This window comes from Puma concolor, chromosome D3 (genome assembly GCF_028749965.1).
Source record: "Puma concolor isolate L17-30 chromosome D3, mPumCon1.1.hap2, whole genome shotgun sequence".
NCBI lineage: Eukaryota > Metazoa > Chordata > Mammalia > Carnivora > Felidae > Puma > Puma concolor.
Genome location: NC_141678.1, coordinates 92276020 through 92298814, shown reverse-complemented (window position 1 = coordinate 92298814; position 22795 = coordinate 92276020). Strand labels below are relative to the sequence as shown.

At 52.0% G+C, this 22795-nt stretch overlaps 1 long non-coding RNA gene across 1 annotated transcript; it reads left to right on the top strand.

The window, feature by feature from the left end:
* The first annotated feature begins 603 nt into the window (after nucleotides 1-603).
* On the top strand, nucleotides 604-5967 carry LOC147575701 (uncharacterized). The gene is made up of 2 exons (XR_015242660.1): nucleotides 604-4413; nucleotides 4582-5967. It is a non-coding gene; the product is annotated as an uncharacterized LOC147575701 (long non-coding RNA).
* Nucleotides 5968-22795: the final 16828 nt, after the last annotated feature.

Here is a 22795-nt window from a genome sequence, read left to right as displayed (position 1 = left end):
GGGGCGGGGGGGGGCGGGGGGGGGCGGGAAGGGTAGGCCTCTTCTCACCAGTCCCAGTCCCGTGGTGGGACTTCGGGGAGAGACGAGAGAGACGTGGTGCGCGGCTGGCGCCGAGGAGCCGAGAGGCGAGTGTTAGGCGTGCGTGTGCAGACGGACACACGCACCCGGGGCAGGGAGAGCGAGGTGCCGTCCCGGGGGGGGGCGTCGGCGCCACGGAGGATTCACCGGCCTCTGCTCAGGCCCCCCCCCCCCCCCCCCCCCCCGAGCTGGAGCGGGAGGAGGGAAGCGGGCAGAGACGGGACCCCAGCGCCAGACGGAAGCTCCCGAGGCACTGCCTGTTCTCCGCAGACTGCCGCCTCCCTCCTCCGCTGCCGTCCAAGCCCCCCCGGCCACGTGGCTCCTCCAGACCCCGACCGTGACACCGTCCCACCCGCCTCTCCCTGCACGTGACCTCCCGTGGGTGCCGGCAAAAAAGGCCGGCTCTGAGATTTCCGTTCTCCCGGACGTCCGGCCTGCTGCTCGGCGCCCCCCCCCCCCCGCCCCCACTCTCCTTCCACACCCACCCCCCCACCCACCCCCCATCCCCTAGTTGAGGGGCGCCCAAGAGAGCACAGCAGCGGCCCGCGCCGCGTGGCTTGCGGAGGACGGGCCTGGTCGCGCCGTGGGTGCCAGCGGCCGAGCTGAGAGGGTTGCAGTCCCGCTCTGGGGTGTGGGGAAGGCAACGCGGCGGACGGGCGCTTTCCATTTCCCATCGTGAAGACCGCAGACGCTTCCTTCGGCGTCAATACCAGACCGCTCGGAATTCAGGGAGGTGAAACGGGCCGACGCAACGAGGACGGCGCTAGGCTGCCCTTCTGGGCCGCATAATAGTCCCGCTCTTCAAATGCCAGGATGCCAGCGCTCTGTCCGCACCCAGCAGCTCTCATCGGAGAACAACACCGACCGCTCCGGGCGCGGTGGAGCCGTCCTGGTTCCACTAGGCCCTTCCTGCTTTGTCCGGGACCCGCCAACATGGCCATTCGTAATTCTCTTCCTGGGGACCGGACGTTTCCCCGAATACCCTTCTTGGGGAGTTTGCTTCTGGTATCTACCTGTCAAAAACTCAGGAACTAGATTGTCCACGGACTTCAGTCCCTCGGATGCGGGTCCACTGTGCCCGAAGAAAGGACAGGCTTCCGCTCGGGGTAAATGACAAAGGCTGTGATCGGACACCGCCGCCCCTCGTCCCCCTGCTGGGCTGCTGGTGTAACGCCACCGATGCTGCCGGCCGTGTGCACACACCCGCGCGGGCGAGACACCCCTCGTGTTTTCCGAGGATATCTCTGAGCAGACGTGGTGCCGGCGGCCGACAAAAGAGGGCGTCTTGTGGAAGGCCCTGGAGAGCTGTACAAATAGCAACCGGTGAGCACCAGGTTAGATGAAAGCTAATTAAAAATGACGTATTAAACACGGTGCTGCCGGCTGGCGAGTGCCCGTGTTTCACGTCTGCTTCCCCAGGGATATGATCCCAGTGCCCCTTCTCTGCTGAGTCATCGGTTGGTTACCTGCGCCCCACCCCCACCCCCGCACGCCCGGAAACACGAACACCCCGGCCCTTCCCGCTGTTAGCCCTTCCCGCTCACTTGCTAAAAACCCTCCCACCGAAGTCATCCCAACACCTTTAAGGGAGAGGTGTTTAGAAAGACAATGGATTATGCAATTTCATTTCAAGGGCTTATTCTCGGAAAAATGACTCAGATCATGGAAAGGGTCTGTGTATTCAAATGAGAAGTGAATCATTCCTACCTGTTTATGGTCCCTCCCTGGCTGGGACCTGGGGGAGGGAAGAGGTGAGCAGATGATAAGAGAACCAAGTGTCTGCTGCGGTAGGAGCCCCCAAGTGCACTAAGCCCCCACAAAAAGCTAAGTTTTAATGGCCTTGACCTCAATCAAGTTTTTAAAACGATCTTTTCCTGGACTTGTCCGTATTTCCACTTTTCTTTAGGACGAGGAGATCGCTGCTGCGAGGAACTTGGTTTGTAGGCAACTTTGACCCAGTCCTCGGCGGTAAAATGTGCATACCTGTAACCATAACTTATGGCAAAGAGCCATTGACATTGGTTCCTTTTATAGCTTATTTGTTGCCCAAAGGAGGGGCCTGCCTGTGTGTTATTGTGTGTGGGTGCGGGATCTGGGTCAGTCCGCCCTTTGAACTGATACGTGGCCCTGGGATTACCTGCGCGCACCGGGAAGAAAAGAAACAGAACTCAGGGCCCCGGAGGCTTGGCTTGGCGCGTGCATCGTGCACTTTCGCAGGCTCCCAGGAGAGGGCATCCACTTTTTGGAAAAATATCTCGCAGCTACCGGTTTCCCATTCCCGAGGCACACGGCGTGAGCAGCCCCTGCCCCGTGAGGCCAGCTGTGGAAAGCACGGAAGTAAGACATGCTTGCTAACCTACGTCTTTTCTTGACATGGTGTGTCGTTCAATGCCGGGCTTGAGGGCAGCAAGGACTGTCGTCGGCCTGAAGTGTCAGAGCACAGCGCTCGAAACAGGAGCACGCCGCATGGCCAGAGAGCGACGTGTGATTAAAGACACATACCTGTGGGGATCGGCACAGTCTTTTCAGGGTTGGAAACATATTGGGGATCATATGAGCCTTGTTTGCCACCATAAGAACAAACAAAACCAATAACCCAAAGGACCAGATTAAAAAAGAAAATAAAACCGCAAAGGCACCTGGGTGGCTCAGTCGGTTAAGCGTCCGACTTTGGCTCAGGTCATGATCTCACGGTTCGTGGGTTCAAGCCCCAAGTCGGGCTCTGTGCCGACGGCTTTGAGCCTGCTTCAGATCCTCTGTCCCCACCTCCTGCTGCCCCTTCCCACTCGTTCTCTCCTTCTCAAAAATAAATAAACTTAGAGAAAGAAAGGAAGAGAAAGAAAGAAAAAGAAGAAAGAAAAAGAAAAGCAAGGCTCCCTGTGTTTAGACACCTGACGTGCTTGGGAAGCCACTGCGCCTGACCTGCCAGCACAGTTGTGGGGAAGGCAAGGCTCACGTGTCCTGCAGGCTCGCAAAGGGCGCGCACGCTCTGCCCTGTCCCAGCTGTGTGTCAGATGGTGGTTGGGAAAGGACCATGTGTGCAAGGCACACGTGCAAAGGTACAAAGAGTAAACCACAAGACGGCGATCTGCCAGCAAGAGTCACAGAACTGTGGGGCGCGCGGCTGGTCCTGCGGCTGCACCAGCCTGAAGCCCGGCTTGCGCACAGGGTTCATGCAGCTGAGGCACCAGCTGCAAGGCGCCTGCAGGGATGTGGCAGAGCTGAGGCTGCTGCACGTCTCTCCTTGGAGCAAGCGTGGCACCCTCACCGGGGGGGCCCGGGGCTCTCCGTTCCACCTCTCTGCTCTCTCAACACAAACCTCTTGGAAAATGAGTGAAATCACATAGGCGTTGAAATCTTACTGTCTCCAAGTTTTATTTTTAATAGAGAAGACAGTCCAATGTTGAGCATCCACATTTACAGCTGGTTGTGGTGTTCTAGAACCCCAGCCTGGTCTAACCCTGAAAACCCAGAGCTGGGTCTCTGTCCCCTACCAGAGGCCTATGGTCACAGCAGTCCTGGGAAGCATCAGGCCGGTAAGGTCCATGGGGGGGGGGGGCCCACGGCGGTGTGAAGGTGGCCATGTGGGGGGATCCACGGCAGTGTGTAGGCGGCCATGCCATTTGTCCGGTGACCACAGTGGGTGTTTTGTGGGTGCCGTGCCTAGAGGAGCCGCGGGGAGTCGAGGGCTGGGATGGCCCGCAATTGTGGGACCAGACGGGCATGTACAGGGCAGCCGGGCCGGTACTCGCTTCCTCGGAATGTCTGAAGAGTCCTGGCAAAACCCCACTGGCTCGACCGAAGAAGAAAGGCCTGCCAATTCGGCACACGTCACTCATGTGTAAATTATGTTTAAAAGCACAACATCAGAAGGAGAGAGACAGACTCTGTAAATCGCTGTCTGGTCGACACAGAGCTAATGCGCTCCCTGGATGTGAGTGATTCAGCCAAATGCGGTGCTTGGCACTTACGGAGTCGAGAACTGATACGGGGTGGCCTGCTATCAGTTGGCGTGCAGATGCACGTTCTCCTCCTCCTCGCCCTCTGTGACGTGTGCTCGCGGTCCCTGGAGGGACAGCAGGGCAGGCACAGAGGGGAGGGCGCAGGATGGCACACTCGGCGGGTGTGAACTCTCAGGAAGCGGCTTCTTGCCCATCTCACGGAGCTCTGGGAGGATGGAGGTCAGCCCTCCGAGAGCTCCCATGTCGTAGGAGGAAGGCGGATTGGAGGCAACACAGAGTTCCAAAGGAGCAGTGGGGACCACTCTGCTTAGTCGACCAACCACTCACTGTTTAGTAGGTACCAGTCGGACAGAGAAGAAAACACCATTTCCAGGTAAGTCTGCCCTGTCCTCTAAGGCCTCCCGGGGAGGGAGGGGGCGTGAGACACGGGGAGACAGGGCGATGGGGTCATGGGGCACAGGGACACGGGGAAAGATGCCAGGGGGACTCACTAGATAATATGGCGCTCGGTCTCCATGGTCTCGTCCGTTGTCCTTCCCAGCAGGCTGCTTGGGTCCCCCTACAAGGAGGCCTCCGCAGACCCACGCCTCATCGCCATCGGGATATGACCGGACCCGTGGGAGCAGCCAGGAGGCTTGGAGGGTGGGCGAGAGAGGTGCATCCATACAGGCCCCGAGCAGGGAGCACCGAGGGGTCCCCGATGCATCTCAGGGGACCCTCTCAGGAAAGCCATAAAGCTGACCTGTGAGTAGCAGTCACCAAATACAACACTTGCCCGCATCACATTGCCTAAGACAGGAGTGTAACTGTGGGTCAAGGATGGGAAAGGAAATGGGAGGTGACAGATGGGAAAGACACGGGAGGCGGTGAACAGCGGCAGGGACAGCACGCAGACACACAGCCGGAAGAGCACGGTGGTGCCGGACAGGTGGACACGTGAGGTCATGTAGGGCCTCTCCAGGGACAGCCTGTGGTCGCGGGTACTCCCAAAGGCTCGTTATGGGATCCGACTCCGAGTAAGAACGTCTTCGAGAACGTCCTCCTCTCCCTGGCCGGTCACAGGAGACCCCGGGCTCTGACTCCTGCTCCTCCTGAGAGCCCCAGGCCTCCGAGTGCCCATCACGCCAGCTGGCCGAGAACTTCCCGGCAGCGTCTTCCAGCCTCCAGGCTCTCACTCGCTCTTCCTGCTTCTCTGAGAGAGCCTGGGTGGCAGTGAAGGGGTCCGTGAAACGGGCTAGGACCGGGATGAAGAGGCCACGGAGTGCTCAGATGCCTTCTGCTTATCCGGGGCCCGATCATCCACATCCACGAGGGCTCCATCCCGGAGCCGGCTGATCTCTACTTGGGACCTGAAAGTGACAATGACCCTGTTTGTCGACAGAGGACGCTCGTGAGCCCCTTCAGGATTCAGTACAAGACGGCCCGTCCTGTGGACCGCCAGAACCAAGGCTGTGACGTAACGGTCCCCCGTCTTGGCTGCTGCTAGCGATGCGGCTGGCTGTGCCCGGACGCTGGACACAAAGACTCCAGTGGTCTTCCCTGGTGGTGGTGCCCAGCCACCACGTGGAAACAAAGCTTAAAGCTTGATTAGTGCGCGCTTGCATTTCCTTACGTTTTGGCTGCTTTGTATCTATAAATATGGAGCAAGTTAGCTGCTTAATGGGAAGTATTCTGAAGTATGAGCAAGCAGAAAAGTAGTTACAGTCTTATTACCCAGATACACCTATTAACGTTTTGTCCTTTCCTCCTGGGTCTTTGTTACTGTTTTTTAAGCACAGTTGAAATCACACAGTAGATACGGTTTTGAAAACTTAAGAAGGCTTAACATAGCATAACAATTTCCTCATGCATCAAACAATTTTGTAAACAAAATGTAAACACGATTTTTTAATGGCAGCATAAAACTGAAATATAAGGATGAACTACATTTTTACATTTTCCTCTCTTAAATTACAATTCTAATAATATTAATATTGGCTCCTACTCATGGAGCCCTTGCTATTTCTAAACACTGTGTTCAGCATTATATATAGATTATCTGGTTTTAATTGTCAAATCAATCCTATGGAGTAAATACTACCGTTTTACCAATATCAGAGGTAAGGAAACCAGGACTCAGTGGGGACTAATGGTCCCTGGCAGGTGACCCAGCTCAACAGGATCCAGACTTCTTCTGAGGTCCCCATGCCCCACGCACACATGTGTCAAACCCCTCCCCTGGGGCGGGCTTTGTGCAGGTGCCAGGAGCGCAAAGCCAGGGAAAGGCCGAGCTGGGTCTGCTCACAGCGTCTCACCGTCTGGCAGGGCACTCAGAAACACACTGAGCACCCGGTTGATTTTGGGGACGTCACTGGACATTTCCACTGCGTCTCCTCTTTTGTCAAATGGAGACACTAGGACCAGTCATGACCATCGCGAAGAGCGGTGAGAAGTGAAAACGGAGAGTCCTCCTCATGTTGTGCGGGGGGCCTGGCAGCTCCCTGGTGGTGGAGAGGAGCAGAGGGGGGGACCGGGCACAGTAGTGCCCAGAGGGTTGCAGACCTTCCAGTGTACGAGTCAACTGAACAACGGAGCGGCGCCCGGGGGGCTCAGTCGGTTGAGCATCCGACTCCTGGTTTCGGCTCAGGTCATGATCTCACGGCGGGTCGAGCCCCGCATCACACTCTGTGCTGACAGTGCAGAGCCTGCCTGGGATTCTCTTTCCTTCTCTGCCCCTCCCCTGCATGTGCACTCTCTCTTTCAAAATAAATAAATAAGCTTAAAAAACTATTTTAAAAAAGGAATCAACTGAACAATGGACTGTTATTCAACCTTCAAAACGAGGGACTTTTTCATACCTGCTACAGCATGGACGGGCCTGGGGGACATTATGCTCAGAGAGATAAGCCAGACACAAGAGGGCACATTTTGTGTGATTCCACTGACAGGAGGTACCCAGAGCCGTCAGGTTCAGAGAGACACAAAGCGGGGCTGGGAGGGGGACAGAGAGTCAGTGTTCGGTGGGGACAGAGTTTCAGTCTTACAAGGTGAAAAGGTTCTGGAGACGGATGGTGGGGACGGCTGCACAATGCTGTGAATGTGTTTACCATCCCTGAACTGGACCCTGAGAAATGGCTCAATGGTGGCTTTTATGTTCTACGAGTTTTATCGTGATAAGGAAGCAAGCGCCAGAGTTATTCTCTGCTGCGCTGGGCTGTGTGTGCTCCCTAGAGGGGCTGGAAGGGTGGGCTCCTTGCTGATTTACCACAGCAGGTGGCAGGTGGGACTCCCACCCGCTCCAAGGGAGGAAATGATGAAAGGTGAGACCCAGGTCAAAAAGAGAATTGGCCTGGACAGTGACACGAACCACCTCGGGGGGGGGGGGGGGGGCAGGCAGAAAAACTGAGGCTTTCCAACCTCACGTGTGCTGGAGACATTCTCGGGTGGCGTCGGCGTGTCCCGAACTAGACCCTCAGGACTCGCGTCCCTGCTTATTCGGCACTGCTTATGCAGCACCCTCGGGGTTCACGTCAGAACTGGTTCCAGAAATTTATGACCATTGGAAACCACTGACTCAAAGGAAGAGACAGAATTTCAGGCAAACACAGTGAGAGATTTGGAGGTGGGGTCCCCAGACCCCAGACTACACCTGCACAGTGGCAGGTGTTCTGGGTGGCGGGTGGAACCCGAGGAAGGCAATTCCTGGGGTTTCAAGCATGGTGGGCCCACAGGAGTGGAGGCTGGAGTCTGCTGTGACAGCCCAAGGCAGGGGGACGGTTCTCGTAACCAGGGATAGCTCACTGGGCAACTGTGTTCAGCAGGGCCAGGATCCAGAATCAGGAAGCAATGTTGTAGAGGTTTCTGGGCAGTCAAATTAAATATTACAAAGTTAATGCACTAAATCTTGTGCTTTTTGCTGATAATAGAGCCCTTGGGCTCTCACTTACAACCTACTCACTCATACAGATAATTCAGGCAAGCCTGGCTACGTGATTTCTCAGCTCACGGTCTATCAGAAATTGAAGAAAGCTCAGAGGAGGAGGACAGGGGGCTGGCTGAGGCAGGTGAAGACAGCACTGGGGCCCTGACAGCAAAGGAGGGGCATGAGGCATTGCATGGGAATAAAATAATAAAACAGCTTTGCAGCCACGGGCAAATAATATCATGTACCTAGTGTGAGGGGTCCAAGAGAAAATCCAAAATGGTGCCTGAAATGTTTGGTCCCATAATGGAATGGAATTTCCTTTTCTGACAGAGATTAAGGACATTTGCTCCTCTGGAGGGTATTCCTACCTATCTGTGCCTGTCTCTGGAGGACAGGCTGAGGGGAAAGATGAGCGCTGAGATTAGTTCTACTTCTGGGACCCCATGTGTAAGGAGCTGGGAATTGCTGTTTCCCCATCGTATGAGTTTCCTAGCAGCCACTGTAACAAGTGTGATCAACTGGGTGGCTGAAAACAATGGGAATTTACTCTCCCCTGGTCTGGAGCTGCAAGTCCAAAATCAAGGTGTCTGCTGGACCTCCCTCCCTCTGAAGGCTCTGGGAGGACCCTTCCCCGCTCACAGCCTCCAGTGGTTCCTGGTGTCCCTTGGCTTTCCTTGGCTTGCACATGCTTCACTCCAGTCCCTGCCTCCTTCTTCACATGGCATTACCTCTGTGTCCAGATGTCCTCCTTCTCATAAGGACACTAGACACTGGAGTAGGGCCCACTGTCCTCCAGTATGACTTCATCATAACCACTGCGTCTGCAAAGATCCTGTCTGCACACGCTGAGGTTCTGGGTGGAGTGGATTTGGGGCATACCATGTGATCCAGTACAACCACCCTTTACCCATCCCCTTTGTCCCTCCTTCCCGCCTGCTCCCCGCTTTTACTTTGGAGATCCATCCAGTTCCACTGACTTCCTGCTTCTCAGGTGTGTTCAGCCAACCAGAGCACAGCCAGTGTGGGAGGAAACAGCTCCGTCATCCTCAGGTGAGGGCAAGGAAGCACCAGGGGCAAGTCAGCCTGGGAACTGATAGTTGTTGGTTGGGCTGGAGCCAGCCGCTAGACTCCCAGACACCCCATGAGGGTGGTCTTCAACGCGCCCAGTGCCCACCATAGCCGCACCAGAGGTGCAATTTGCCCCCTTCCCATTTTGCTAGCTCCATTTGGGTTCTCTTTACAACCCAAAGTGTCTTAAGGCTCACCTCCGTAGGCCTGTTGACGGCTGACCCATCTGTCTTCCAAATCAGGCAAATAAATAAAGGAAACAAAACCTTTTCTGCTTTGGGAAGAAGTTAAAAAGGCACTTGGTTGTATGGCCAACCCAGCTGCATTTGTTCATCACCCGAGAGGGCTGGGCCAGTGAACTACAGAGCCCAGGACCTTTTGGACAATGGAGGGTTCCTACCTCTGTGCAGAAGGCTGGTAACAGTTTCAGTAATGAAGGAGTTTTACTGGGAATATAAGATGTGTGAGACCCCTTGACAAGCCCTAGGCCCAGGAAGTCTTGAAAAAGTGAACAAAATGAAAGTAATCCAAATACGGTCTGACGTAGAGAGAGGAGACATCCCTCAACAGGGCACATCCTAAAACAAGTCTACAGTAGTTCTGGGGGTATAAATGTATGGATATAATATGATAAACAGCTATGGTGATCATAATCATAAGTCACTAAAAATCATTAGAGGCCATGTGCCTCTAGAATATAAGCATCTATTATTTTTTGAAAAAAATCATAAAAATTTTAAAAGGTGAATATTTCAGTTTATCTGAAAAATGTATTCTTAGAATGCTTCTTGACAATGTCAGATAAATTAAGAATCACTTAATAGCACCTCTGTAAATATATGCATTTGTTTGAGAGCGGAGAGGAATCCATTTGTGGTGTTTCAACTAAAGAACATATGTTCTCTGAGATCTCTGTTCAATGCCCGAATGCCTATTTATTTTTCCTATTTCTCCTATAAAGAAATAAGAATTGTCTGAAGAAGCAAAGACTGCTTATTGCTAACATACAAGTTTGCATGACTGTCTAGATGAAGTTTTCCTCACTAATTACGATTCTTTACTCCTAGGTATATATCCAAGGGAAACGAAGACAGACGTGTGTCCCAAAAGGACTTGTACACAAATGTTCACGGGAGCATTAGTCATAATAGCCCAAAAGTGGAAACAACCCAAATGTCTGTCAATGGATGAATGGATAAGCAAACTGTGTTATATCTGTACAATGGGCTATTATTTGGCAATACAAAGGCTTGAAGTATGACACATGCAACACTGTGTATGAACCTCGAAAACATTGCGCTGAGTGACCATATGTTGGAGGATTACACTTACATGAAAGGTCCTGAACAAGTGAGTCCAGAGAGAGAGAGAGAGAGAGAGAGAGAGAGAGAGTGGGTGAGTGGGGGCTGGGTTGGGGTGATGCAATGGGCCTGGTGCTGACAGGAACAGGGTTTCTTTTAGAAGGGACAAAAATGTCCTAAAATTAGATACAGAGGATGTTTGCACAATCTTGTGAATATATTAAAAACCACTGAATTGTATACTTTAAGTGGGAGAATTCAATGGAATGTGCATTATAAGTCAAGGAAGCTGTTAAACACACACAATTCTTACCCACAAAGAGCTCAGAATCACTGCATTCAAGATATTTCCATGTCATTTTTCTGATAATTATCAAAATAATTAGATCTGGGACTCTGGCAATTTAGGTTTTTTCCCCCTTTTTTTACAAGTTCAGACAGCAATTTCTGCTATTGTTAGAATGGAAAAGTATTTCTAGTTTCCAAAACAGTCTTGCTCAAAGTCATCCTGAGGTGTGAACAGCCTTCCTGAGGCATGAATAGTCATGCTGAGGTATGAACAGCCATCCTGAATTGTGAACAGTCTTCCTGAGGTGTGAACAGCCTTCCTGAGGCATGAATAGTCATGCTGAGGTATGAACAGCCATCCTGAATTGTGAACAGTCCTCCTGAGGTGTGAACAGTCTTCCTGAGGCATGAATTGTCATCCTGAGGTATAAACAGCCATCGTGAGGTCTGAACAGCCAGCCTGAGATGTGAACAGCCTTCCTGAGGTATGAGTAGTCACCCTGAGGTATGAACAGTCATCTTGAGATGTTAACAGTCATCTTGAGATGTTAACAGCCATCCTGAGGTATTAACAGCCATCCTGAGATGTGAACAGCCCTCCCTCCTGAGGTATGAACAGCCCTCCTGAGGTATAAACAGTTTTCCTGAGGTATGAACAGCCATCCTAAATTGTGAACAGTCTTCCTGAGGTGTGAACAGTCTTCCTGAGGCATGAATTGTCATCCCGAGGTATAAACAGCCATCGTGAGGTCTGAACAGCCATCCTGAGGTGTGAACAGCCTTCCTGAGGTATGAGTAGTCACCCTGAGGTATGAACAGTCATCTTGAGATGTTCACAGCCATCCTGAGGTATTAACAGCCATCCTGAGATGTGAACAGCCCTCCCTCCTGAGGTATGAACAGCCCTCCAGAGGTATAAACAGTTTTCCTGAGGTATGAACAGTCGTCCTGAGATGTGAACAGCCATTCTGAGGTACGAACAGCCATCTTGAGGTATGAACAGTCCTTCCGAGGTATGAACAGTCTTCCTGAGGTATGAAGAGTCACCCTGAGATGTGAATAGCCATCCTGAGGTATGAACAGCCCTCCTGAGGTGTGAACAGTCTTCCTGAGATGTGAACAGCCATCCTGAGGTGTGAACAGTCTTCCTGATGTATGAACAGTCATCCTGAGGTGTGAATAGTCATCATGAGGTGTGAACAGCCTTCCTGAGGTATGAACCTTAAATGACAGATTCCTTTGTTTCTTCCACCTTTCTCTGCTGACTTCTTATCCTCACCCACAGTTATAAAAAGTATGCTACTATACTGACAGCCCTTTTTAAATTATCCTAAATTAGGAAATTTAGGGCACTGTGGGACTATGATATTGACATGGTTAAATGGGTACTGATGGGTAGGTGGATATAGTAACTGTGAATATTTTAGATATCAGGTAGCAAAGATCCCCTGCTTTCAAATTTCATGAATGCAAAATTTTCTTTAACTTTTAGTAATTTGGATACTAATTGTAAAAATTGAGAGAGGAAAATATCTCCATTATGTAAGAGTCACATTCCCACAAATTGCTTCTTTGAACTATTTATGGTGAAAAGAACATTTGGTCACATACAACTCATAGATGAGTTGCCCAAGAAGACAAACTGTGGGATCCCCTGTTCCAACCACAAAACTCCAGGGCATGGGAATAGAATGCTTGTTTCTGAGCAACGCTATCCACTCCGTCACCATCCCCACCCCTGTACCCACAAGGACGTGGGCCTGCATCATGGGGCTGGCTTTAGAACTAAATGAACTAGGGTACATGAGTTTCTTGGGACAGTGTCTGGGATACAGGAGCGCTCAGTACTTCAGCTGCTGTTGTCATTGTCACCATCACTGTCATTGTTATTATTTACCTGCTCACCGAATAACTCTTACAGTAGTAATGACTCATCAGAATGCGTCTCCTGACCATCCCTGGCTTGTCTGAGTTTTGCGTCTGCCCCGCAGGTGGACCGTCCCTGGTCGGGAATGAAATGCCCAGGTTGGGTCTCGGGTCTGCGCCGGAGCCTGGGGCCCAGTTCTACCAGAACAGGGCTGGGAGGATGAATTCCCCGCGTGGCATCAGGGGCAGTTGTCGGCAGCAGGCAGGTGACGTTGGGTGGCCCCAGTCAACACATGTCCGCTGCACATTCCGTCCAAAGACATGCCTCTGGCAGGGAGGCTGGTCCGGGTGGGGCGGTGGGGCTGTGGCACCTGTTGTCCTGGGAGACCGGGCCCGAGGCCACGTGTGCTGGCAGCTGTATCTTACGAGAGAACTACGAGAACGGAACTGCCGAGAGCTGATGTGCATGAGCCCCACCGCGAGCTCTCCCTCAGGTCATCTGTCTGTGCGCCCCGCCTTCATATCCAGACACCGTTCCAGGCACTGGAGAGGCCGGTGCGGGCCTTCAGGCCAGGACCCGGCCTCGTCCCCAGCTCAGCGCCCACAGCAGGGATTGGGTCTGGGGGTGAGTTGCCGAGCTCTCTCTCAGGTGCCCGCCGGCCTCTCTCGGCCTCCTGAAGAAACGCGCTTCCTCCTGACCACGTTTGCAGCCTTGCCAGTGGTCACTGGTCTTACAGGTCAAGTCCCCCGCTGGCTGCTGGGGAGCCCTGCCAGGTGCGGAAGGGCGAGGCTCGTCTTGGAGGGGAGAGCTTAGAGAGGGCTCTGTGTTTCCCAGAAGACACCCAGTCGTATTTCCATATATTAAATTGTTTCTCTGGTGTTCTTAGGCCCTCACCACGCCCTCGGACCCTTGGCAAATTCGCTTAGTCTTGTCTGTCTTGTTTATGTAACGAACGGCCTGTCCTGTCTTTTGGTGGTGTGGGTGGTGGCTGTGAGCATGTTGTGATAACTTACAGGGCTCTGGGCACTTGTGTCAGGGGCCCGGAGAGGCCTGCTGCTCAGAGAGGGGCACAGGGCTGTGGGCAGTCCTGACCTTCTTTGGATTTCCTCTTTGCTTTAGGAGGGTCAGGTGATCTTATGGAGCTGTCCTATTGGCTGCTATAAAAGCCCAGCTCACCATCTTTATAGATAAGGAGCTCAGGGGACAGTATTGTGGGGCATATTACGCCCCCAGCAAACAGTGTTCATGTCTTAACCCCGGTGCTTGTGTGTATGACTTGGAAATAGGGTCCCTGCAGATGTAATCAAGGTAAGAGGAAGTCATGCTGGAGTAGGGTGGGCCCTGATCCAGTGACTAGTATCCCTGTAAGAAGAGAGAAATTCATACACGCACACACACGCACACACATGCACACACACTCACATGCACCCACATGCACATACACACAGGAGCCCAGGGGGCCGGGGCTCTCACACCTGGGGCCTTGGGCGAGACTTCTCCATGTGACTCCTCACAGCCGCCGTGGTTCTCTGTAGCCTGGGAAGACAACCAAAGATGATGAGTCACTCACAGCGTTTCCACGGAGGGGAGCCCCCGTGACTTCCGCGCCTTCAAGTCGTAAAGACAAGCAAAAGTGCTCTTTAGAATTAACTTCCCCTGAGCAAGCAAATAAATGCGTTTTCACCCTTTCAACGGCCTCTCAAGGATCAGCTGTTTCAAACCTGCGGACTCCCCAGACATGGCTCTGTGAGGCCATGAACTTGCACGCAAATAGCCACAGAGACCCTGGTGGGGGCGGGGGGCTCGTTTCTGGATGGTCCTGCCTGTAGGAGACACACTCTAATTTAGGCCTTGGCAGGATGATGGTTTTTCTTTCACCTTGGATTACTTGGATATTTTTCAAAAATGTAAGTAGCATATGTTTTCAAAGCTAATAAAAAGATTTTACATTTCAGTTGAGAGCTTAGTGATACAAACGCGCAGTTCCAAGCTCACTGGAAGCTTGAGGAGATGTCCCCGCCCCTTCCCCAGGGGACAGGGGTGGGAAGAAAGCCGTGGAAACCCCATTCCGCTTCCAGAACCATTCCAAGTAATGAGGAGAGGCCACGGCATCGGAGGGAATTTTGGCAAAACTAGTGGGAAACGTTCCTTTGAACACACAGCATTTCTACAGAGGGTAGTCCCCGCCCTGTCCCCACCCGACCCTGCTTTTAGCATTAACCTTTTCGTAATTGGAAATCCTGATGGTGAACAAAATTTATAATGACATTCAAAGGCTAGAGGAGTTGAAAATCCGGACAAAGCCTCAAGCTGACAAAGAATCACAGCTCATCATTTCCCTGTTTCGCTGAGGTTTAGTGAGGAGGACGGCTCGAAAACATCCAGGGAGGGTTGCTTTGTCTGGAGAGGAGCCTGAGGAGCTGACAGCCCCTTTCCAGAATATGCAGAGGTGGACAAAGGCAGAAGCTGTCTATCCTCCCGCCATCTGCCCCACGACACCGGGAGGCCAGGGCCCGGGGCCTGCGGGTCCCTGCTCGCGGGTACCTGGAGGGGCTGGCGGATCCCCAGGGAGCCCCACTGTGAGGGCAGGAGCCCTGGGCTCCGAGGGGCACCTTCTGCTCCCCGGGGGCTCACACTGGGGCCGAGGGTCCACACGCGTGTCTCCCGGCAGCCTGTGACCCACGCTCTTTGCCAAGTGCCAGCTTTATCCTCCCACAGCCCCGGTTTGGGGGCTTCTTCTCCCCCAGGCGTCTTCTGGGCTTTTCTCATGACGCTCAGTTTGTGGGAGAGTAAAATGAAAGGCGGGCAGGGGAGCAGGACGTCCAAGGTTCAAGTGAATGGAACAACTAAACCTGCAGAGAACTCTCGGCCACGTCAGACTCCCCTGGATCCTGATGCGTCAAGAGATGGCTGCACCCGTGTCTGGGGTATCGCCCTCCCACGTGCCACACGGCGGCCACTGTGCTCAGGACTCCGTAGAGACAGACTCGTTTTCTGCTCCCAGGATGAAGGCAAGTACTGGTGTTAGGTGGTGCACAAACAGGAAACATCGCTCACCCGGAACAGACGACCGGGATGGCTAATTGACTCCGCTCGGGCAGCTTATGACGCTGACACAAAGCGAAATGAAACATATCTGCGTGAGTGTGAACAAGAGCCTCCCGCGCCCGTGCATGAGTCCAGAAAGGCCAGCGTGCATGCACGCAGAGTCAACACCGACGGTCCCCTGAGCTCCCCTCGCTCCAAACACTCACGCCACCTTGAGCCCAGTCAGGTCCGTATCTGGGAACCCTGTGTTTTCTGCCCTCGGACACACATGCTTCTCCAAACCGCGGCTTTCACTGCCCCCTCCTGTCTCCACATCCTCCTCCCCAGTCCCGTAGCTCGTTGTCACCACTGTTTTCTCAGGTTGGTGTGAATACCAGGCTGGAAAGGAAGTGACCTGGGACCCAAAGAGAGCATCTCAGTTTAAATGGAGAGCTCTCTTCGCCGAGACATATCCCATCCCACGGCAAGGAACTGGAGAAGGGAGGGCACATTGTGGCTGGGGACAAACCAAGGAGCCTATTACTGCCAGATGTGGTGGTGAGTTCATATACCTTGAACCACATCCTGGAGAAGCCAGCAACCCAGGAATGCCAACAGGCACAGGTGCAAAAGTCCCAAGAAGATCCTGGCCCTCCCTCTCTGGCCACAGGGACCCCCTAAGCAGGACAGAGTACTTTGACACAGTCACGGACCTATGCCGTCCAAATGCATGGAGAAATGCATAGCCTCACCCCTACCCCACCAGGAAGGCCAAGACCAGAAAGTTCACCACCATCTAGAGGGAAGAAGGTGGTCAGGGGATGGGCGCAATTTCCCGACCTTGGTCGGCCTTGCAAACCTCTTGCACAGTGATGTCTAATCTCAATCCTGGGAGAGGTTTTTTTTTTTTTCTTTTTAATCATACCATCCCTGTTGTATGATGCATAATGAAGAAGCAATTTTAACTTTAAAAAGTGGTTTTTGATCAGTATGTCATTAGCGATTGCACTCGAACATTCATTTTGACACAAATGATCATCGTTCGTACAACATCTGAAGACACACTTCAGCTGTCCCCATGGAGAAAGTGACGTTCCCCATTTAATTCATTTCAAAATGATTATCTGATAAAAGCATGTTTTGTTGACAAACACGTTTTTAAATGAAATACCATATCCTGTTTGGTTTTGGCTCATCAAACGCACTAAAATATAGATGGGCAATTAGCTTCGTGTTATAGTAACAAAAACAGACAAAAAGCACAGTTATGGTCTATTTGGAATTCTTGCATATTGTTCTTTTAAAAACCAACTGATTTTTTTAATAATATTTATGTTTTTACGTGGTTACTAAGTGTCACATTTAGTTAATATGCTTTCAGAGATGTCGTAGGAAATCACTCTCTCTTAAATGGAAACTAATTATGCCATTATTTCATTCTTTGATAGAAAAAATGAAATGCTATTACCACTTAGCGATATGAACCCCCTTACAGGGACGTTTGATGGTGATGCATCATGGCTCGTAGGTCTTTCATTCTGCAGTGTTTGGGGTCTCCTCTGCTTCTTGAATCTACGGATTTCCATCTTTTGCTAAATTTGGGAACTTTTCATCCCTGTTTGTCTGACACTTTTTCAGCCTCCCCTCTCCCCGCCACCTCCCCGCCCCTGCCCCCGCCCCCACCCCAGGGCCGCGACAGGAGCATGATGTCTTGTTCTGGCCTCAGGTCCCTGACGTTCTCATCTGCCTATTCCTTCACTCCAGTCTACTTCCTCTCTGCTGCTCAGACTGGGTGACTTCTGTCACCCCACCTTCAAGTACACTGCTTCTTTCTCTGTCCTCTCCATTCTGATGCCGAGGCCCCACTGAGTCTTTCATTTGGATGATCATATTTTTCAGTTCCAAAATCCCGACGTGGCTCTTCGTCGTGTCTTCTCTTTCTTTGCCGAGAGTTTCTTTTTTCTCATTTGTCTCAAGTGTGTTTGTAATTGTTCGTTGATCCAGGGTGGTTTTTTGTTTTGTTGTTGTTGTTTGTTTTTGTTTTTGTTTTGACGGCTGCTTAAAAAATCCTTGCCAGGGGCGCCTGGGTGAAGCGTCCGACTTCAGCCAGGTCACGATCTCGCGGTCCGGGAGTTCGAGCCCCGCGTCAGGCTCTGGGCTGACGGCTCGGAGCCTGGAGCCTGTTTCCGATTCTGTGTCTCCCTCTCTCTCTGCCCCTCCCCCGTTCATGCTCTGTCTCTCTCTGTCGCAAAAATAAATAAACGTTGAAAAAAAATTAAAAAAAAAAAAAATCCTTGCCAGATAATTGTAACATCTCTGTCATCTTGGTATCATACATCTTGGGTGTATTTTCTCATTCAAACGGAGATTTTCCTGGTTGTTGGTATGATGAGTAACTTTTTTAATGATAACCTGGCTATTCTGACTATTCTTTTATGGGGTTCTGGGTCTCATTTGCAATTTCTGCATCAGCAGCCTGTCTTTGACTTGTAGTCTCCCCACTGGCCGTTTGCCTTTACCGTTTCGACAAACTGAGTTAGCCAGGCTCTCGTCACTGCCGGGTGCGCCTGCTGATACCAACTCTGCTGGGCCTCCCCTGACCACCTTCTTCCCACTAGGTGGTGGTGAACATTCTGGTCTTGGCCTTGCTGGTGGGGTAGGGGTGAGGCCATGCATTTCTCCATGCGTTTGGACGGCATAGGTCCGTGACTGTGTCAAAGTACTCTGTCCTGCTAGGGGGTCCCTGTGGCCAGAGAGAGCAGGCTCTTCTTGGGACTTTTGCACCTGTGCCCGTTGGCATTCCTGGGTTGCTGGCTTCTCCAGGATGTGGTTCAAGGTGTATGAACTCACCACCACATCTAGCTGGTCTGGCTTTTCTCTCTGCCTTTCAGAGTCTTTCTGTGTTTGTCTCACATATAAGGCCCAGAGATTTTGCTGTACTTACTGGGACTAATCGGGAGATGCGTGTCCACTCTGTCCTAGCCCCAAATTGGAAATGTTTTCTGGACTGTTTTCTATCATTTTCTTAGACCTTGTCAAAAGTTGTTCTTTCTCCGTAGTCCCATTTTTCCGAGTGTGGCGAAGCCTGTTGGGAGGCCTTCTGTAGCATGGCGCACCAGCATGAACTTGGCTTTGGGAATTAGAGGCATTCACATTTCACTCCAGCCCTGTGACTTCGGTGCTGTGTGATCTGGGCAAACGACTGACCATATCCAGCTGCTTCCTCTGTAAGACGAGCATAACACTCCTTGTCCTGCGGGGTTAGAGCCCTTGTGACAAAGCGCGGTGCCTGGAACTGGAGATGCCCAGGACCTGGCGGCTAGTATTGTCAGCACTTTTGCTTTTGTTGCCAAACTTCAGTTTGATAGCAGGTCTGAAAAAAAAAAAAAAAAGAGCACACACGTTATAGTCAAAGGATAGTCACTTGTGATTTAACATCCCTAGTACACACATGCAGCCAGTGCCATTGTCCTAGGCGTAGCGGGCCAGCCTGGGCAGCACGGGCGTGGCGGGATTTAACAGTGGACCGTGGCAGCCCTCTGTCTCCTTCTAGCTCTAGCTGCTCTGCAAATTCCAGAAGCTTCCCTTTGGGACTGGAGCCTCGTGGAGGCACAGCATTGACCAAGGGAAGTGTGGTCTTCGTTTCACATCAAGTTTCTTGTAAAACACAACACACGCAAAGGAGCAAAACCTTGTCCAGGGGTGGTCTCCTGCCGGGGCCCCCAGAATACGCCCTCAGGTGTCGTGTCCATCCATCGCTCCCCTGCCCAGCCTGGAGGACGCCCACAGGGGCTCTACCTGAGAGAACACAGAAAACCCTGGTGTGCGCTCCAAGCCCTGGTGGTGGCTTACCTACCCCGTTGGCTCCATATCCCGAGGGCACATACGTGCCCATGGGTACACACGACGCACGGGGAGCCCCTGCACTGGAGGAGACGGGGAGGGGGCTCCAGGCTGGCGCTGAACTGCCTTCTCCTGGTGCTTCTGTGCTCGTCTCCTCCTCTGTGCTTTCTCCCGGCTGGCAGCCTGCACCACACCTGTAATTCCATCACCACCAGATTATAAGCCATGGGCACACGTCAGCCTCTGTCCCCAAGTTCAGATCTTAAACGCCTTGTGTTCAGGCACCACTTTAGTGGTTCAGAGTCATTCAAAGGTAGTCAATCTGTGCTGCTGAAATGGGACCTGGCTGGGCGTTCTCCTATGCAGGATAAAAGCCAAAAGTAACAGGTTTGAATGTCCTTAATGTTTCTGTCTGTCTTCTCTAAAAATGCCTTTTAATTTTCTCTGAAACCTGTTGCCCTTTTTTTATTAGAAGTAAAAGCAGCTGTACTATGCGATCTACACCGAATACCATATGTAATTATATTTCGTTGGACGTATTAATCGTTCACGTGAATAAGTTTGCGAGACGTTAAAGAACGAACACTTCCCTTGTGTTCTTGAATTTTAGCTAACAGAGTTCCTTTTGGCTTCTTACCAGCTGTGTGCTCTTGGGCAAGTTGCTTTGTTTCTCAGGGGCCTCAGAGGCCCCACTGGTGAAATGCGGAGGATAAGAGTCCCTGGGTCAGAGGGTCGTCATCTGGGTCACGTGAATTACAGGACTACCGTGCTTGGAACATTGCGTGGAGGGTAGAAAGTTCGGCCAATGCTAGCCATTCTTTCACTGGGATGAAGTTCCTCTCCAGCTCTCACTCTGCTACTTGCCTTGCTTCCTCCTCATGTGACATCGATCAGTGGCTCCATCTGGACATGGAGGCCCCTCTGGACTCGGGTAGAAAACAAATAGCCTCATGGAAACTGGTGACCTCGTGGGGCCCTGGGACCCTCACTGCTCCTGCTGTCCGGGGGGAGTCTTGCTAGGGTTTTGCTCTTTAAATTCCATCTCCTTTAATATATGTGTGTCGTTCGTCTTTCACATTAGGAAGATTGCCTAAATGGGAATTGTGTCTAAATATGCTATTTATACTAACCAAGGGATGATACTCTTTAGTACTCTGCAATGGTTCTCTTTCTGTTAGCTAATTCCCTGGTAACCACAGTGCTTGACCCCCAGGCCCCAGCCCTTTGCAGTCTTGAGACTTGGAGCGAGGCCTTGAAAAAAAAATAGACTTTCCCTCTCAGAAACGTCTGTCGGCTCCTTCCTAGTGTCTTCTGCCCTCCGAGCTGATGGCCGATTGATCATCCAGTGATTTGTCCCAGCATCGTCCCAGATATTGATTCCAAGATGAGCAGTCTGTAATTAGGTGTGAGGTCATCCCTTTCAAAAGATGGTCAGACTCTTCTGCCGACCCTCAGGAGATCCTGTCTGTCCTCTGGGACTTCCCACGGGATGGCTCACATCCCCTAGTGACACCCGCCAGTGCCTGGAGTGGCCCAGAGTATACAGCACCAGGCTCCCCGAAGAAGAGCATCCTCTCCAAGGGGACACTCGATGATTCACTTTCCCCTGGGCATCTCACAGTTGTGTTGACAGAAGTTTCCTTTAGCAAAAATAATAAGCTCAAACATTAAAACAATTACTCTGTTCTTTGGCTTTCCTCTTTAGGGAATGGCATTTTTTTTTTTATTTTTGCCTTCCCCTAATGTCATTGAAAAATGTTAATATTTCTTATTTTTCCTGTGCCGTCGCCCCTCACGAAGCTTGTTGCTGTGTAACTCTGTTCACGAAGACCCGTCTTGACGATCTGGGTGGATCCTGACTGTTTGCGGCAGAAATTTTAACATTCGGTTGGGTGTGGCTGTTCTGGCGAACACAGCAGGTCCACGGATACAGGCGTCTAAGTTCTGGTCCCCAGCGGGAACCCCCCACTCTCGGCTGTGTCTTTGTCGTTGAGCAGTGAGTCCACATTTTCCAGCAAAGTCGTGCGTCCTCTTCGTCCATCACCTCTCTCTTTTTGTTGTCTTGGTGAGCTTCGTTCTCTCCCCCTGCCAGAGGGGAAGGTCACCCACACCAGATTTGGACCAGCTGGGAGCAGGCGAGGGAGGGGTTCCCACGGTCAGGGGCTTTTTCTAGCATCTCCTGCCTGGAGCCCACTCCCCACACCAAGCCTTTGTTTACCACATTCGAGAAACTGCTGATCATTGAACCTTCACTCTCGTGCCGGCCGGACGACCTAGGTCCTCGCCTGCTGGGCAGCACGCCGGAGGGGCCCCTCCTGGGGGTTCCTGCAGCTGGGCTGCCTCTCCCTGTCAATCCTCATCCGCAGAGACTCGTCTGCCACCGCTCCGTCTGCTCCTGCCTTCCCCACGCTTGTCGAAATACCTCACCTGCTGCTGTCTTCTCCCCCTTTATCTTTGTGACCGTGAATAAAACTCTTCAAATTCTTCTGCAGGGGTTTCAGGAAAAGGAAGGTACACGCATCCGCTCAGCCCACCATGTGAAACGGAACATATGCTTGCTTTTCTAAGGTTCTTTTTCTTTGCTTTTCCTTCCTCGTCTGTCTCCCCTGTAAATATTGCCTCTGGGTGTGTTGTGACTGATTCCTCCAAGCCATCTACCAACGAGGGATTTATCTGTAAACCTCCCCCTGTTCCTTCCTGCCGAGGATCAGATTAGTTACAGCCTCTGTCTGATTTGACTCCTCCAACATTCTGGAAGAGGAAATCCCATCTCCAGTGTAGGCCACAAGGCTATTTGGTGGTCTGTGGTCAGCTGAATTGTTTTTCCAGAAGGTAACGGATTAAACGCCCCGTCGTCACGGGATGGAACTGGGAGCTTGGGCGACTCGACCCAAAAGGCCACCTCTTCTTCATGTGGTGCCTGTAAATGGACCCCACCAAGACAGCCCTGGGGCTTAATCTCTTTTGCCTTAGCACGTCTGGTTAACGGCTTCGGACTTCCGGAGAGATTTAACTCGGTGGAGCTCGGCGTTTATCCCCACGGAGGCAGACCCTTCCTGCCGGGACCGTGCCGTGAGACAACGTGCAGCATTTTCTCCCCGGCCGAGAGAGAACGGAATCCCTCATCCACGCGAGGAAGTTTTTGTGACCTTGAAATTGTTCAGGTCTGGTCTTTGGAGAAACCTACTGCAGGGAGGGGAAGAGGGGAAAAAAAGCAATGATGGCTTCCCTGCAATACACAGTATTTTTGTGCAAGTTCCCCAACATTATTTTCTCTCCCAAGGAACAAGGAGGTCCCCGCTAAACCCCCAAACGGTCTGCCCGCGGTCCTCTCTTGATGTCCTTGTAGACAACGCGCCCCGTTGTGTCGCGACTATCCGATGTCCGTCCTTGCTCGCAGGACTTAGGAGTACAGCGTGCTGTGATTCGGAGTTCCCGAAGTACTATGAACAGCGAT